The sequence below is a fragment of the Dermacentor variabilis genome, chromosome 1, assembly GCF_050947875.1.
Source record: "Dermacentor variabilis isolate Ectoservices chromosome 1, ASM5094787v1, whole genome shotgun sequence".
NCBI classification, from domain to species: domain Eukaryota; kingdom Metazoa; phylum Arthropoda; class Arachnida; order Ixodida; family Ixodidae; genus Dermacentor; species Dermacentor variabilis.
Window position 1 is genome coordinate 128,805,139 of NC_134568.1, and position 19,574 is coordinate 128,824,712.

The following is a 19,574-nucleotide window of genomic DNA, read 5'->3' on the forward strand; positions in this document are numbered from 1 at the left end:
CTCTGCGATCCGACTGTTCTACCTCAGTATTCATGTAGCACTAAATTATACCGCTAGTCATGTGTCCTTGTGCACAGCGAGCAAAATCGTGCGCTGTGCGAAACGAGGCATCACAACAGCTCGCGCGCAACGCCGTCAGCGGAAGTGGAAAAAAACAAAACAAGCGAGGACAAAAAAAAAAAACGAAGGCGGGGCCCATGACGTATGCGTCACGCGATTCTCGAGGTCCGGCATGGGAGAACGCAGGGAAGGAATTTCGCTTGCGGAGGCTAGACGGGGCGAGCGGAGAGAGTATCTCGCTTTGCAGTGGAGTTCGCTTTCTGGAATCATGGGTTCGCGGCACTGAAATATGTTTACACCAAGAACAGCTTACAAGTGAAATAATAGAGGCTGACAAGATACAGCGGCTGGGTGACCTTTGCATCAGCGAGCCGTCTATTGCCCTCACCAAAAACGATATCAAGTATCTGGCTGTGATGCAATAGGGGTTCATGTGTGACATAATGCAAAAGTTGTTTTTCACTACTTTTGTTCTTGTATATAGTTCTGGAACTTTCGCAGATAACGATCAGTTGAAGTCAGCGCCTGTGTTGTGTTCTTCCCTCACTCCTCGCCTTTTGCGCTGTGCACACATGTCGGTATTGAATCTCCAACTCGCCAAAGCTTCCACCTTATCAAGTATAACCGAAATTTGCTATGGGGCCTGGTGAGGGGCCCTTTAAGCAATCGACGCGAATATATGTTGTGATTGGGTGATCACGCGCGATGATCACAGTGGCTGCTGAAGATGCTGGTCTCGGAAGGCCAAGACATATTCGCAGTGCTTGAACTTGAACCGACTGGAGGACATGTACGTTTGTTCTTCGGGCCCTGCCCAGTCCAGATAAGCTGTAGCACATGAACCCGAGGAAAAGTACAGTATAATGTTGAAGCTTCGCTCGTACAGATCCACCCCACAATTTTTTCGCAAGAAATCCCAGCACGTGGGTGATCATGGTGAGTTTCTTTTTCATGTAGGCAATATGAGGGCTCCAGCACAGGTCGAGATCTATTAATACTCCCGGAAAGCGGTGGGTCTTCTCATAAATAATAGCCTGTCCATTGATTTTAATGACGTATGGGCACATCGCCTTGCGCGTGAAGGCAACCAGCGAGCACTTCTCAGATGACAGCTCTAGTCCCCGCCCTTGAAGGTGGTTTGACGTCAGTGTAGCCGCTCTCTGAAGTCTTGCACGTACGTGTGGACGCGTTACCCCTGATGCCCATGTGCAGAGGTCGTCTGCGTATATTGACAGATGCACGGACCATTGAAGTACATCAACAAGGCCAATGAGCGCAAGGATAAAGAGAATGGGACTCAGGACTCCACTTTGAGGCACGCCGCGACAAGTACAGTGGTGCGTTGTTGCACCGTCTTCTGTCTGTACAAAGAAGGTTCTGCCCTTCAAATTACTGTTCATCTACTTCTAGACACGGCCCCCCAATCCAATGTTCCCCAAGGCGTCCAGCATAGCTTCATGCGATACATTGTCGTGTGCGCCTTTCACGTCCAAGAACATCGCTGCTTCGCAGCAGATAAACTCTTTAGGCTTTTCTGTTGCCGTACAGACGAGACAAGGTCAATCACATTATTTATAGTGGACCGTCCACGCCGAAAGCCGGTCATAGCATCAGGGTATATCTCGTTATGCTCCAGGAACCACTCTAGGTGAGTCAGAACCCCATCCTATCCATCACCTTTCCAAAACAGCTGGCTAGTGCGATGGGGCGACCGGAGGCCAGGTCCAGGAGAGATTTGCCTGATTTAAGTAGAGCAACGAGCCGGCTGGACTTCCATGAAGGAGGAACCAATCCGTTGCACCACGAGTCGTCGTGTATGGTTAGAAGGACACTCCGAGCTGTTTGAGCGAGGTGACACAGGGCCATGTAGGTGACACCTTCAGGTACAGGTGATCAGGAACGTCTGCATGCTGCCAAAGCTGCTTGAAGCTCCTCTATAGAGAACAGACTGTCTAGCCGGGAATCTCGTAACATCAGTGTGTTTCCAAGATTACTCGCGGTGAACGCGGACCCCTTACCGGCAACCTTGAGTAGCAACTGACGTGTCCACTATAGTAGTCTCTCACGCACATAAGGGCAAATCCAAATGAAACCGCCGTATAACAAAGTGCAGCCTTCTTGCAACAAAACATGTAGCTTTGTGACGCCCTTGCAGGTGCGCGCCTCAGTAAGTCCATATGCTAGTGACGGGCCTTCCATGGAAACCTATGCACACATGCTAGCTATGAGGGCACGTGCTGCACGCTCTAAAGTCGCTAAGTATGCCTCAGGAATAAGAATAAAGGAGTGTGACCATAGCGATCATGCATTACTTCTTATGAGGTTAAGAAGGCAAGATTGCCCCATCTCCCTTACCTCTCCCTCTATAGGCTGATTAAACTGCCGGTTTCAGTTGTCGAACCGTAACAACCATTAGATGTTCGTTCACATGAACGCGTATCTACAGAGAGCGCACACGCATGAAGCCACGCACGCAAGCACGCAAGTACGGACGCACGCACGCACGCACACACGCACGCACGCACGCACGCACGCACGCAATAACAACAAAATTTTCGCGTGCTTTCGTTTTCTAATGTATTTAATACGTCCTAAAAGAAATCTGCGCAAAGAAGAACGTCTTCAGTCGTTTGCTTTCCTTCTGCAAATTTGCTGCCAAGCAAAGGCCGGATAACGAATCTTTATGGGCGCGTGAAGACAGTACGCCTACTCGAAATCAATACAGCTCACATACGTCACAAACTAAACGCCACGTGAGAAAATAGCGATTACAAAACGGTGTTGTTCGCAAGCTGCTTAAACGAATTTCTCGCCATCTCGGCAAAAAGTTCTCATCTCATCTGGGTAATCGCTTCTTCTCATCTGAAGCAAAACACCAGTGGAAAATTATCAGACACTCCTTCGCTGAGTGGCTCCGCGTGGAGTGACGCAGGGTACTCTATTTGTACCTGGTATTAGTTGTTTCAAGGCCGCGCAGGGGAGAAGCCTCCTCGGTTACGCGCCATACACCGCGCGCGCGACGGCGCGTAGGGGTCTCGAAACACACCCTTGTGAGGAACGTCGTCAACAGCGTCTAGTTGCGATGATTGCTCGGGTCATAAACGGGCGGGGAACGCGTTGTACGCCCGGGAAAGGAACAGTGCAGCCGCAACGGACACGTATCTCGCGGCTATTTCATTTTGTTTCCTAGTCGCGCCATCGAATAGCGTAAGTGCTCGATTCTATCAATGAGTAGTACGCTGCATTTACGACCCTTACAAGAAAGAGAAATCAAGGTCGACGAGCGAATGCCGCCGAACTAGCTGGAACGGAAGGGGGGACCGACAATGGCTCGCTCATAAAAGGCGAAACGACCCGGCCAAGGAGTGGTTCGGCGACAAGTCCTTCCGTGGTGCCAAGCGGCCTCGTTACCGTCGCAAGCAGTGCTGAATGCTTTCCGAAACACGCCTTGAAGAACGCAGCAACAAAAAGACATGATCGCACTCCAAATAAGCACACGTTAAGAGAAGATCGCACCAAAGGGTCAGCGCACGCGCATGGCACTCTTTTTCCTCTTCTCGGCGTATTATTTCCCGATCGTCAAGCAGAAAAGAGAGACAAAAAAGCAAAGCGCGATACACATGTTGCTGCGTTTCATATAACACAACATTGACGACGTTTCATAAAAGAAAAAGAGCGAATCCACCCTGGAACTTTCAGTAGCTACATGGAAAGACAGTTCCCCTTGCATTTACGCGCACGATTTCAACGGGTAACTTTCGCAGAAGGCATGTGCTGGCTATCACTACGAAGCATAAAATCCGTAAGAGCGACATCGGCAGAAAGGGGAAGAAGTCCCACCGAGCGGCCGCTGCTTTCGGCAATTCGAAGTTTCATCTACAAGGCTGCCCGTTGCCGTATTCCCACACTTAATTTTTACTTGCACGGATGTGGCCTGGCGGTATGCCCTTTATGCGACCTCTGCAATGAGCCGGAATCTATAGGTCATTTTTTGTTATCGTGTCGGCGGTTTTCTACTCATCGAAAATGATGTCTAGAAATTCCGCTTCAAAATCTAGGATTGCCTTTACGCAGTACTGTTATACTCTCCCTTTCAGCAACGGTACCAGGATAGAGACAGAGGAACGTTTGCCTAGCCATCTATAATTTCCTATGTGACACAAGACTGCCTTATTCATATTTCTTAGCTTCCACAATTCATTTACTTCTCCTTCAGTTTAGAAAGTTCTAGAAGTAAAAGCACAAATTCACAATTAATATCTTATTATTATTATTAATTTAAATTTAACTTGCTCACGTTTAAGTATATCCTTTACTATATGTATTACAGTAACAAGTTTGTGTTAGTATTCCAATCGAGGCAAAGCAGACTATCGTATTGAGCACTACTTCATCTCATGTATTAACAGTTTATTTTTCATCTTGGGTTATTCATTTATTTTCTTTTTTGTGTTATTTATTATATACTAACTTATTTTATTTTTCAATCATATTGTCACCCGATTCGTGCCCTATCCCCTATAGTGAGTTTGTGCCATTAACTGAGGCCTCTTCATCATCATCTCATTCGGTGAGATACTATTTTCTGTTTTTTTTTTCGAAGAGTCAATGCTGTGTTGAGACTTTGTGCAGTTGTCCAGAGAGAACAGACATCCCGTGGTACAGACATCCCGTCCTCTCACGTCCGTGTCGTTTTTTTGTTGCGCAATATCATTTGAGTAATTGATTACCAACTTGCCCGGAATGCTACTCTCATACCTATGTGCTAACGCTCACGAACAATATCGCGTGGTGTTGATGCGCTCTGCAGCGCATCTACGCCTACTACGGCGGTAGGCAGCAAAGAACACGGCACGAGCCATATGTGGTGCACATTGGTGCACCGCCTGCGGCTTGGTACTGCATTTACGAGACACTTCTTATACAGGATAAAACGTGCCTCTATTCCGCAACGTTCTTGTGGTCATCCAGACGAAGATGTGTATCATCTCCTCCTCGAGTGTACTAAATACTATCCACAACGAAGGGTATTGCAAGCAAATTTGTTGCTTTTAGACAAAAGACCATTCACTCTAAAAAAGGATACTTGGTCCATAGCAAACTGCTCGCCTTAAGAAAAGAGCAATTCTTGCTTTGAAGAAGTTTTTCGAGGACACCAACATTTTGGGGAAATATTAAGTTTCAGTTGATCCTAATAAGCTAAATGAGTGATATGGGTGTTGTTCTCGGTTAAATATTGATTTACGTGCTGATCGCGATTTCTACGTAGTGTGTGATTGTGTTCTGCGCTTGCAGTGTAATTAAATGTGTTGTGTGTTCGGCTATTCAAAATATCTGTCTTTATATATGCCACTGTATACTGAATTGATGCACAAAACTTTGCGATTCATGTACTGTTGGATGGTATAGTTTTCATTCATCTGGTGTACTGAGTGCCATATTTCGTGTCATTATTCTCCCTTTTTGCGCGTATTTGTTTCCTTTGCCAAGTGACAAGGAGTAGCCGGTGCCACCATAAAGGCGCCAACCTCTCCTAATATTAATTTCAATAAAAAAAAGAGCGACATCTTTTTCTTGCAGTGCATCAACCCTGACAAACCGTGCCGCGGCCAGCAACGCACCTCTGGCTGAAAAAGGCTTCCGATCGCGCGTCTACGCGGCCACCAAGATTCGCCAGAAAGAAATACACATCAGGTAATTCTAGTCCTTGAGCTGGATTATTGAGAGGCGGACATAACTTATACAAGAAATCGAAACACACATTAAACTAATTAACGAAACCCGCCAATTGTGTTTTCAATTATTTATGTTACGGCACATGCGGCAATTTACGAATTATAGCCGGTAAGCTAGCAAGGCGTATGCACTTGTAATGAATCTCCAGAATGACGCCAGTTTAGCATATGCGCCATCAAACTTGCCCTAAAAATGCACTGTTTTTCCAATTGCTTTTTTTAAAAAACGCCCTTTCATGTATTGAAGCACAAAGGTAACTGGAACGCCCACATACTTCCTTTCATCGTTTGGGAAATAAGAGTAGTGTCCGCCTCTTCGAATAATCAAGCACAATTAAGGACAAGAACCACGCTATCTGCATTAGGCGATCTTTAAACATTCCGTGAAACTTAAGAATGATCACCCTGTAAACATCGACGATGCATGGCACACCGAAAAGGTGCGTCCCCCGAAATACTTTGACGTGTTTAGGCTAAGCATAAAAGCAGCCAAGAAAACTTGTGAAATATCTTCAAACTGCTTTAAAGGGCACGCGCTTTCGTGCACCGCTCACAGATTTCACTTGACGAAAGTATACGGTCGCATAAATTCTCCGGCATCGACATGTGATATTCGACAAGTGGGTACACTCCAATTTGTGTAATGTTTGCTGGCGCCCGAACAGGTCAGGACATGGAAGTCGTAAGTGCATTAGACTAAGTTCGAAGTTTTATATTCTCCGGGTATCTCACGCCGAAGATCTATAGAAATGTCCCTGTCGAATGGAGTAGCTGAAAGCACTCTGAGATGTCGTCACTCTATCACATCTCCGCGGAAATGCAGCAATGAGCGCGAAAGCTAAGAAGCACCATATACCTATGGTGCAGGAGGAAGGTGTCCATGTAACCGTATTTGGAAGTAAATCTAACCATGCAGCGGCAAAGTCGACGCGCACATTTCTTTCCTGTTATCCCTTAAATTGCGAAAGCAGGAGGGCGGACAATTTTCGGGGCACCTCTGGCGGTTTTGTGGGAAAGAAGATATGAAGCTGCCGTTTGATGTTTTCAAGAGGCTTTCGCTCCTATACCATGGTGGCGGCTTGGTGTCCACACCCACCGTGAACCGCATGCTTTGGGAACAGCAGTTGCTCTGACCGCACAATGGCATTGACGAGTATATGGATAAATTATTATGCAGTCAATTACGGAAACGATGTGTTCAGGGTGTATAATTCCCGGCGCAACCAATAGCTAAGAATTTTATTAGTGGTGTTTATTGCAATGTGGGCCACCAGCGAAGTCATTTGGGGAAACTCGTGCAAGAACTAGGCTAAAAACCCAGCTTCTCCACTCCATGTCGCCTATTTAAGGATAAAAATCTGTCAGAAACGAGATCAACAGCGTATTACAAAGAAATTATATCACATTGCGTTTTCTGAAGTTTGTTGGCCTTTCTATAGTGTCTCGCGGTTTGCCTATCCAACGTGCGGTGTTTCTTCTGCTCATGATACAGAGCCATAATTATCAATGCTTTCTTTTGTTCCCCGTAGTATGAAGTGTCCCCCCTTCATGGGGACAAAGCTACTTATGCTGAATCACTGTCGCGTGATGAAGAGTACAGAAAAGGCGGGAGAATGCCTCAGGCAGTGCCGCTAAGAGAAATGAAAGTGAGAAGAAGCAAGTTTCCTGTGTTTTTAAAATTGTTTTCATTGGAGTAGAATGTGTCCGGCCAATTCCACACCACCACCGTAGCAGCTAGAGGCGCTTGAAATTTGACCAAAACCCTCCGAAGGACTACTTACTAAGGACCGCTTACTGACCAGCACAGGCGAGCGTGTACTTCGGCAAGGACCTTGGCGCCTTTCAATGAGTAGCTCGCTGTCCTATCGTTAATTCTTTTCCCCTCCTTTTGCCCCAGTCTACGGGCTAGAAAACACGACGTGCGTCTGATTAACCTCTCTTCCTTTTATTACCTCTCTTTACTCAGGGCAGGCGCAAGCATCGGTACTATACCCGTGACAGTGAATCTAGTAATGCAGTAACGTCGTTTGCACCTTCAGCGAAACTCCCTGGACCTATAAGCGTCATCGATCTTTAAGACGGTGCCATTTGCATCACAGAAACAAACTAGTTAGCCGACTTTGTACTATACGTAAAGCTTGCTCACACTTTCGTTTTCTCATTCCGTGGCATCGCTAACAGGGCTGCCTCGACCACTGTGTGCGTATTTAATTACCCGAGTCAGGCACACCCATGCAGAGACTTCATCAACAAAGCGCTAGTAATTATCTAGGAAGTGTCTCCGTCTCCTTTGTAGTAGGCTGTCTGAAACATTTGTTACTGCGATCAAAAAGGGCGTTGTGATGCGTTGTGGAAGATTTCGGGCGCTCCAGTACCGTCACTGCGGCTTGGATGAGACGATTGCGCTGCTACGTGATCCCTTACTGATTTGCAAATCACGGCTGACTGGCTATGAGGGGCAAAGTGCGTTCTGGGGCATATTTATTCCGAAATGCGTCAGTTTGTTTTCTACACATAGAAACCACTACATGCATTGATGTTGGCATGTAGGAGTGGAATAAGCCGGCAAGAGTTCGCCATGTGCCAGAAACGCGCTATGCTTCACAATTCGCGGGTTATATGCATGCTTATCGTTTTATGAGCTGGTTTGAAAAAAACGAAAAAAAAAATTAAATGAGCAGATAACAATTAAACTATGCCATCTACGCTAAGCCACCAGATAACAATTAATGTATCACGGATGGTGTGCGAACCCACATGTGATTTGTTTTGAAAAACACAGTAACCATAACATATGTACGGACTATATATACAGCAATGTCAATGGATAAGAACAGAAAAATATACAGGAAAAATAAAGACACAAAGGAACTAAACAGCTGCGACGGCAAAGTTTTCGAGGCAGAGTACGAGGCAGAGTACGAGGCAGAGCTGAGAAATAGCCTCCATGGAATATATCCAGTGAACAACTACCGCAAAACGGTAAAAGAGAGGCAATCCGCATATCTTACGGGAACTCTGGCGCTGCGACCACGATGATGGACTGTAAGGGTATTTCGCCGATCTTCGTGCTTGTGTCTTCAGACGTTCGGGCTTTGTCTACTACGCGCTTTATCTGACTTTGTTCGCCTAAATTTCAAAGCAATGCATATTTTCTAAACGCAGAATGCAATAAGACTTTGCGAACATGCTAAGTGCAGCTGTTCCGCCTGTTCAGGTGGCCACATAAAAACGCGCCAAGCGCTTCAACGTGCTGGCTTGCCCGCGAAAAATTTCTAATGGTATTTGTCCCATGCCGCTTTTCGACGCATGCGCACGTGGCATAATGGTTTCAACATCGGCCTTCTGTGCTACAGGTCCTGTGTCCAAATCAGGACATCGGACAAGTTTTTTTTATGCTTATTGATTTAGTTGTATTGTCACGGCATCCCCTGGATTCTCCAGACGTCATCGTGCAGGACACCGATGCTTGCGTCTTGTCTATCTCGCATCTCCTTAATGTAGGCGTGGCTTGACCTAATCATATTCATTTATAACGCAGTACTCTGTTGAAAACGATCAGTGTGGAAAGTCGCTTAAAGCCATAGGGACTAAGTTTAAGTAAATCCATGCACTAACCATGATGACCAAGCTGGCTGAAACGCAGTCACGTCGGCCTCACTTCTGACTCGACCCGCTCGCATCACATTCGTGTAAAACGTTGTCCATGATTCATTTGGCTCTGAACTCATTTCCCGCGTCAGCAGCCACCTCTCACGTCGGATACCGTCACCTTCTCATTCGCGATTTTGCGATACGCCCAAAGTTGTCTTCACGCGCTTTATGCGCTACGGCCTGTTGTTGCCTCCGATAGACGAGCACTTCCAACAACGACACCCCGGAGTCAGTGAGCCGCAGCAAAACAAGAAACAATCTGCCAAGCGCGACTCCTGCGCGATAGCTCAGTGGTCAGAGCATCGTGTGCCCAAATGCGCATTGCTGGACGAGTATGAGCTCTTTTCTTTTTTGCTTGCTTCTTGCTATATGCTGAAAGTGAAGCTGGGCACGGGCTTGAGGAAGACATCAGAACTGCGTAACCTAAAAAATGGGACGTTATCTTGATCTGTTCACATCTATCGCAGTAAATAAAAAAAAAACAAATCCAGAAAATCTAGTGAAATACTGACCAATATGTGGAACATTAACAAAACACGAATCAAACACTGCGTTATTGGTTAAAGGGACACTAAAGAGAAACATTATTCCAGCTGTATTAGTAATTAAATTACCCTTTAATCAAGCCACTGTTACTGCGAAAGGAGGCTTACGCCAGTAAAAACCCACAACTCCCGTCTCAGCTCGCCGTGACGTCACCAGTTTTGACGACGTCTTCTAGGGCCAAGCTAGTTACTGTTTTGTTCGTAAGTATGCACTACGCTCTATTCTAAAACGGGTAAAGACTGAAATTAGCAAGTTTTTTTTAGTAGCCTTTACAGGGGCCTGAATACGAAGAAGAAAAAATGCTGCGAAAACTGTGACGTCACACTGACGTACAAGCGTACAGGGGTTTCAGCGGGGAAAAATAAATTGATCTTCATTTTCCTTCGTAGTCATCAAGCCTTCCTGCACAAATAACAAAAATAATGTTTTGAAAAAATAACTTGTACGAGTCGAAAACGGTTTAGTGTTTGCCCTTAATGCCCTTTAAGGTTCACCTCAGAAAGGCCATAAATAACCGACGAAGCTCACTGCGGTGCGACTGTTGCGCACGCGCTTGCTTATCGCCCGCTCACTCGAAGCTTCCTTGTAGGTCTGGAAGCCTCTCACAATGTCGTCACACCAGCGCTCTGATATTTTCCGAGCTCCTGACTGCATACATCGCCCGCCACAATACTGCGCCGTCGCTGGAACACACGTGTGAAACCGCAGCCGTAACGTTGTCCTCCTCCCGTTCCGCGCCACTTCTGAGGGCCGCCAGCTTGTATACCACGATATCGTCTATGCTTTTAACTACTACTTCTAAATGCACCACCCGCTTCTTTAGACTTGCATCAGCGATTTAGCTGGGTGCGTGCAAACTTACTGCGGTATATACGCGGATCCCTCTCTCTCTCCCTGTCTCGCTTCAGCAATGGTGTACAAATCGCACTCATGTGCTACACAAGGGGCGTTCTGTGCGCAGTAGCAGACTGCAAAGGCGAGCAAGCTGGTGAGCGATCACCTTGGAAAAAAACAAAGAAAAAAACAGGGCACATGAAGAGGAGCCGGACGCAGCGCTGCGTCCGTGTCCTCTCACTGTCCCGTTTTATGCGTTGTTTTTGTCTCTCTCTCTCTCACACGGATTTTTAGTGAGTATTTTGAGATTTATGTCACATTTACTAATCAGTCCTGCTCGCTTTATGTGCTGGGGCGGATTTCCAAAATCACCGTGAGTGCATCCGCAGTGTCCTCTGCAAAAGGTTTCCCTATTATCTAACCTGTAAAGTCTTCACCCACATTCAAAAACAATTTCAGACGGTATTAGGAGGGCGAAAACAACGAAGAAGCACGCACACCGTTTACGATGCCGATGGCCTCTCTAAATATTCGATTACCGTGCCGCTCATGCCCCTTTTTCAATATCAATGAACTGACAATATTAATAACAAACGCGTCAGAAGCAGTAACTGTGTGGCAACCAGCAAAAATGGCGAAGTTCTCTCAAAGAAACTCATACTCACCTTGCGTCGGGGTTCTTGAAGATAAAAACAGCTTATCTCTTCACTGAATGCGACCTCCTGGACTATGTTTTGTATCTGATCTCTTTTTACACTCATTCGGAGTTTTCACAAGAGTTATACTGTAGATCGGTAGTCGGTGCCTACGAGCAGTGAACTTCCAAATGATCACGTCCAGAACTTAACTAAAGAAACAAACAAAAACGTAAGTGTAAGGCCCTCCTTATTACAAGCAACAACCAGTAAGAAGACTCGGAAATAAAATGGATGCACTAACTTACAGAGCGCTTCCTGCGGCCGAATCTTTTAACGGTTCGGAAGGAGAATCGTTCACTTGGCATCACCCGATTTGTCAGCAGACAGATAAGAGCAGATTTGTTGAAGGATGAAGGGCAGATTATTCTAGAAAAACTGGCCACCCCGTATACGCAATGCCTTATGATCTCGAGCGTACCGCAATCTTCGGAGAAGGCTAGCATAATCCTAATCCATAAGAAAGGGGACGCCAAAGACTTGAAAAATTATAGAGCGATCAGCTTACTGTCCGTTGCCTACAAAGTATTTACTAAGGTAATCGCAAATAGAATCAGGAACACCTTAGACTTCTGTCAACCAACGGACCAGGCAGGACTTCGTAAAGGCTACTCAACAATAGACCATATTCACACTATCAATCAGGTGATAGAGAAATGTGCGGAATATACCCAACCCTTATATATAGCTTTCATCGATTACGAGAAAGCGTTTGATTCAGTCGAAACCTCAGCAGTGATGGACGCATTACGGAATCATGGTGCAGACGAGCCGGATGTAAAAACACTGAAAGATATCCACAGCGGCTCCACAGCCACCGCAGTCCTCCATAAAGAAAGCAACAAAATCCCAATAAAGAAAGGCGTCAGGCAGGGAGATACGATCTCTCCAATTCTATTCACAGTGTGTTTACAGGGGATATTCAGAGACCTGGATTGGGAAGAATTGGGGATGAAAGGTAATGGAGAATACCTTAGTACCTTGCGATTCGCTAATGATATTGCCTTGCTTAGTAACTCAGGGGACGAATTCCAATGCATGCTCACTGACCTGGAGAGACAAAGCAGAAGGGTGGGTCTAAAAATTAATCTGCAGAAAACTAAAGTAATGTTAAACAGTCTCGGAAGAGAACAGCAGTTTACGATAGGTAGCGAGGCAGTGGAAGTGGTAAGGGAATACATCTACTTAGGGCAGGCAGTGACCGCGGATCCGGATCATGAGACTGAAATAACCAGAAGAATAAGAATGGGCTGGGGTGCATTTGGCAGGCATTCTCAGATCATGAACAGCAGGTAGCAATTATCCCTCAAGAGAAAAGTGTATAACAGCTGTGTCTTACCAGTACTCACGTACGGGGCACAAACCTGGAGGCTTACGAAAAGGGTTCTACACTTAAATTGAGGACGACGCAACGAGCTATGGAAAGAAGAATGATGGGTGCAACGTTATGGGATAAGAAACTACCAGATTGGGTGAGGGAACAAACGCGAGTTCATGACATCTTAGCTGAAATCAAGAAAAAGAAATGGTGCATGGGCAGGACGTGTAATGAGGAGGGAAGATAACCGATGGTAATTAAGGGTTACGGACTGGATTCCAAGGGAAGGGAAGCGTATCAGGGGGCGGAAGAAAGTTACGTGGGCGGATGAGATTAAGAAGTTTGTAGGGACATGGCCACAATTAGTACATGACCAGGATAGTGGGAGAAGTATGGAAGAGGCCTCTGCCTGCAGTGGGCGTAACCAGGATGATGATGATGATGACGACGATGATGATGATGATCAGTCAAAATTTTGCGTGCGTCACAGACTATCAGAGACACCGAGGAGGGGGGGCACCGCAAATTATGAACACGTCACTCATATGTCAATCATTTTCAAAGCGAAACCGTCGTTGGCTAAGAGCGGAACCGGCGAAGAGGTAGCCCGCTTTGAGTTCCGTTGCTGTGGCTTCGCTGTTGGCTTGCGACCCTGGCCGCGCTCGCCAGTCGGGCGTCCCCGGAGAAGCGCGAGCGTCGCGCGCGAGTGCGTTGGCTGCTTCGGAGACTATTACTTGCCTTTGTCGTCTGCTTGGCGTTTCCCTTTCGGTGTCGACTACGGCTGGAAGTGCGATACGCGTTCGAAGAGATGAGGGATAATTATTTGCACCGCCCCTGCCGGCTTTCCAGTAGACCTTTTACAGGCTACGCTATCAATTGGAGGAGAGTCGGGTGCAAGCGTACCAGTGGTGATTCTACGCAGAGGAAGGAATCGCACGCTGCGGTTCATCGCCACCGGCCTGCAGCTCCCACAGCTCGGCCGGAAGCGAAGCATTCATTGGAATGGCCTATAGGTATCTGCTGCCGACACTGTCCACCATAATGTCCTTGTCAGTGCGCTGTTTCAACACCAAGGTATGGTGACTGTCCACGAAGTTGCTCTACCAATTACTGTGTTGGCCGGTAGAAGGGCTGGGTCAGCTTTCCCGTGACCTCCGCTTCAAAGCCAATGCCAAGAGATATTTGCATGGTGAGATCAAAGTTCCAGTGCGATCGCCAGCGTGAATAGCTCGCAGATAGCCATTGAGCAATCAGAAGGGTTCAACTTAGGCTGGTCCAGCGCTTCCTTCGTTCGGCTGATAAAACTATACAGTCAGGACGGAAAGATATGACCTTCATAGTTTATGGCAGCACTTTAAGAATACAGTACAGTATACTATTGAACATTTTGTTCCCCTTAGAAAGGTTTGTATTAATCGCCGCAATCCTTGGATAAGTCGTGAAATCATTCACATGAAACGTAAAGTGAGGCGCTGTAGGAAGAAAAAAATACCTTGTCCGCAACAGTTCCAGGTTCTAAAAGAGGAACTTGCCTATAAGTTAAAACTAGCAAAGTCCCGTTATTTTGACACGACGCTCCCCGAATTTATCAGAAGTGATCCCCAAAAATTTTGGAATTTTCTAGGTCGCAGGACTGACCACTTGACCGAAATTCGAGTTAATAACAGCGTTGTAACCGACTCCACGATCATAGCGCAAGGTTTTACCTCGTATTTTCAAAGCGTGTTCCTTATGGAACGGGCAACCGCAGCTAGAATTCCAGTTGAAGATCCTGGGGACGTACCAACTATCTCTGTGAACGGTGTTGTGTCTATGCTGCGTAAACTCGGCGATAAAAAATCCGCGGGTCCCGATGGGCTTCCAAATGCCTTTCTGGAGCGTTTTGCAGCACAGGTATCTGTTTTCTTAACGAGGATCTTTCAAGTCTCGTTACTTTCGGGAGATGTGCCGGAGGACTGGAGGATGGCCCGCGTTGTGCCAATTCTAAAAAAAGGGGACAAGCTAACCATTTCTAATTATCGACCAATGTCAATCACTTCCTCTTGTTGCAAGCTGCTTGAACACATAGTATCGGGTTATCTTAACTCCTATCTTGCTGAAAATAACATTTTATCACCTGCACAGCATGGCTTTCGGAAAGAAATGTCCACTGTGACACAGTTAGTTACAACAATTCATGATTTTTTTGTTGTGCTTGATAAATCAGGGCAGATTGATGTACTTATTTTAGATTTCCGCAAGGCATTTGACACAGTTCCCCACAGTAAACTTATTTATAAACTGGAAAGTATTGGCGTCCCTACTTACCTTGCTAATTGGATTAATGCTTATTTAAAACACAGGACACAGTATGTAGAGGTTAATGGTTGTAAATCTGAAGTGCTTCCAGTTACGTCAGGTGTACCCCAAGGAAGCGTTTTAGGCCCGCTGCTCTTCTTAATTTATATTAATGATTTGCCGGCTGCTATTTCCGAAAATGTCTCTGTCAAGCTTTTCGCAGATGACTGCATTCTCTTCAAGAGCATAAACGAGCGTAATGATCATTACCTCTTACAAAACTCACTATTAGCTGTTCATCAATGGTGCCTTAAATGGAATATGCAACTTAACCTAGATAAAACTGTCCTCTTGCGAATTTCGCGCAAAAAACAGGTTTCTCCTTTCTCTTACAGCCTTCTAAATGATTCTATTATGGAGGTCACACATCATAAATACTTAGGGGTTACAATAACAAACGATTTAACCTGGTCTGCGCATATTGCAGACATTTGTTCCTCATCATTTTCCAAGCTGTGCTTTCTGAGGCGGAAGCTTAGAGGCGCTCCAAGTAAGCTTAAACGTCTTGCATACATAACATTCATCAGATCAAAATTAGAGTACGCGTCGGTCTTATGGGACCCGTTCATAAAGAAGGACATTTACCAGCTTGAGATGGTGCAAAGGAAAGCGATTAGGTTTATTTATAACAAATACAGAAGGCTTGATTCACCTACGACACTAATGAAAACAAATAACATCCAACTACTTCAAGTACGTAGGAAAATGTCCCGTTTGTTGTTCCTGCATAACCTTTTAGCACATAAACTAAACATTTCGCATCCCGCAGAACTTAAACAGTTATCGTCTAGACGAACACACCACACAGGAAGTCATTTACTGGAACCAATTTTTGCAAGAACTGAAACATTCAAACACAGTTTTTTCCCGAGGACCGTTTCCGACTGGAACTGTCTTCCAGGGGCCATCTTCCAGTCCCCTAATTTTGTTAAAGCTCTAGAAGAGCATTTGTTTGAGTGAATGAGTGCTGTATATGTACGTATGCGTATATATATGAATGAATATGTACATGTTGTATATATATTTTTCTGCTTGTCTATTAGTGGCAATCTGTTAAAGTGCCGTTTTTTCTTTTTCTTTTTCCTTTTTTATGTCACAGTGTATTTACATGCCTTGTATAGCCCTTCCTGCATGGGCCATAACTGTTGGCCTGCAGTGTTCTGAAATAAATAAATAAATAAATATTGTGGAAATCTCACCTTTGGCTGCCCTTTTTTCTCTAGTTCCCCGGGAGTGCCACATTTTGTTTCTCAATTTCACGGCATAGCGCGCACAGTCAGCACCACGCTCTCCGATTTTGCTTCGCGCAGGCAATGCAGGGCCCGCATATCGTAACGCTCGATTTCAAGTTCCATTGCTACTATCACCCGACGCACCGCGGGGCAGATCACAGTGATAGCGGCAGCGCGACGGCGAGCGAGTCATGTCCGAGCCGATGACGAAGGGCGAAAAAAGAAGGAAAATTGATATAGTCGTCTAGTAAAGGTGTTCCTAAGAACCAGTTCACGGTTTTGTCGCGCTCGCTACTTAAGTGCTGGCAGTGCGTTCCTGTTGCGTGCACCGTGCGAGCTCCTGGTAGCAGACGACATAGCGCTGCGATCTGCCAACTCATTTACGCTTGCATTACCGCCTGTCGGATGAGAATGAAAAAGAATGACATAATTAAATTACTTCAAGTATTGCGTAATCCTTTAGTGATTACCGTCATCATCATCATCATCATCATCATCATCAACATCAGCCTGTTTTATGTCCACTGCAGAACGAAGGCCTCTCCCTGCGATCTCCCATTACCCGTGTCCTGCGCCAACCGATTCCAACTAGCGCCCGCGCATTTCCTAATTTCATCCCTCCACCGAGTCTTCTGTCGTCTTCGATTGCGTTTTCCTTCTCTTGGTACCCATTCTGTAACCCTAATGGTCCAACGGTTATCCAACCGGCGCATTACATGATCTGCCCAGCTCCATTTTTTCCTCTTGATGTCAATTAGAATATCGTCTATACCCGTTTGCTCTCTGATCAAACCGCTCTCTTTCTGTCTCTTAACGTTATGCCTAGCATTCTTCGTTCCATCGCTCTTTGCGCGGTCCTTAACTTGTTCTCAAGCTTCTTTGTCAGTCTCCAAGTCTCTGCCCCATATGCCAGCAATGGTAAAATGCACTGACTGTACACCTTCCTTTTCAATGGTAATGGTAAGTTTCCAGTCAGGAGCTGGCCATGTCTGCCGTATGCGATCCAAACCATTTTTATTCTTCTGTGAATTTCCTTTTCATGATCATTGTTCCCTCTTATTATTGACCTAGGCAAACGTACTTCTTCAGAGACTCCATAGAGGCCGACTGGCGATCCTGAACTCTTGTTCCTTTGCCTGGCTATTTATCATGATCTTTGTCTTCTGCATATTAACCTTCAACCCCACTCTTACACTATCTCTGTTGAGGTCCTCAATCATTTGTTGTAACTCGTCTGCATTGTTGCTGAATAGAACAATGTCATCGGCAAACCGAAGGTTGCTGAGGTATTCGCCGTCGATCCTTACTCCTAAGACTTCCCAGTTTAATAGCTTGAATATATACTTGTTCCAAGCACGCAGTGAATAGCATTGGAGAGATTGTGTCTCCCTGTCTGACCCCTTTCTTTATAGGTATCTTCCTGCTTTTCTTGTGTAGAATTAAGGTAGCTGTACAACCTGTGTAGATATTTTCCAACGTATTTACGTAAGCGTTCTGTACTCTTTGATTGCGTAATGCCTATATGACTGCTGGAATCTCTATTGAATCAAATGCCTTTTCGTAATCTGTGAAAGCCATATAGAGAGGCTTATTGTCTTGCCGTATAATATTTAATTATTATTTTATATTTAATTACCAAGCAGAAACATTCTGCAGTTACTGGATTAGCTCGCCATATCATGACGTACACTTGAGAGGCGGCACCCTCTCGTCTATTGGTCGCCTCCTTCCCTTCTTCCACCTCCGGCTTGGGAGTGGCCCATTTAGTGACGTAAGCGGCGAAGTGAACGGTTCGTTTTCCGAACCGTTATAAGATTGCGCCCCTGAGCGCTATCAGTTATTTTACCAATCCAAACAAAGAAGTCGCTGAGGAAACGGAAATACACGCTGCTTGATGCTCGATATTCAAAGAATCTTGCCGTCTGGGCGGCAGCTCGTTCCGCGCCCACACAAAGACGAAAAAAAAATTCAAATTAAAGAATAATAAACGGCGATACGGGGCAAGTCAAGTTTAAAGGGGAAACTAAAAACAAAATGTGTTTTCCAGACGAGATTACACGATCACTAAGGCTCATTCTAGCCGGAGGAAGCGCAAATATTGCTTCTCGCATTTCAACCGATCGATTACCAAAGCGAACTCGTTCAAAGCTTGCTCGATGTTCGCTTCGTTAGCAGTGTTTTCGTTCTGCAGGAAGCACCGAACATGCACGTGCCGCCGCCGCCCACGTGCGGCAAGAACGAGACCCACTCGCGACGCACACCCGGCGAGCGCCCAGGGCGAAGGGGAAACGGTTTTGGGCGAGCCGCCTCTGCGATGAGTTGAGAAGTTTCAATGAAAGGACATCGGGCATGCCTACGAACGGCCTGCACTCCATTAGTTCTATTCAGCGTTGCGAAAGCTGCCAGGCGTAACGAGGTTGCGACAGCTGCGTTCTGCCACACTGGGGCGTACGCATAGTACGCCATCACCAAAGCACTTGTACTGCCAACCTGCAGCGGCAGCGGGCACGGCAAATAAGGAAACTGCTACCGCGATGAGAAAAGAGAGAGAGAGAGAGAAAGCACATTTTACTGCACTGCACAGTGCTAAAGTCCAGCTGTTTTCTCACACATGTGTCCCACGTAATTTGTGCCAAAATTTTTAAAAATTATGAAAGCGCCACGTCAGAAACAAGGTACTGCTGTTTAGCAGAGTAACCAGTAGCGCTTGTTGGTTGAACATAGTGGAAGGATATATACAGCGCTCTGTCTGTGTACTTTGTGTGCCTCGTTTGTTTCCGTTGGTTCCCGCGCTGTAGCCTTCCCATTAATGCTGTTTGCCGTCGCTTGGAGCAACCTTTTTTATTTTGCATAATTATATAACTCGTTATTAATTAATCAACTTCTCTAATATTATATTCAGAACCAAGAGTGTATATGCGAAAGTTGTATTGCACCCTGAAAAAAATTTTCGATCAAGCTCTGTGTTCTAGATACGTGCTATGCGTAAAGCATTTTTGTATTTTCCCCCCTAACCCTCAAAGAAAGCCCTCTGAACAGGAAAAAATGTCGCGCGCGTAATCAGGTAAATTTAACCAATACTTCGACGCCAATTATTTCAATCTACATGGTTATTCTCAGAATGTGCAACACAGAACAAGACAATTATGACGATTCCTGGCAA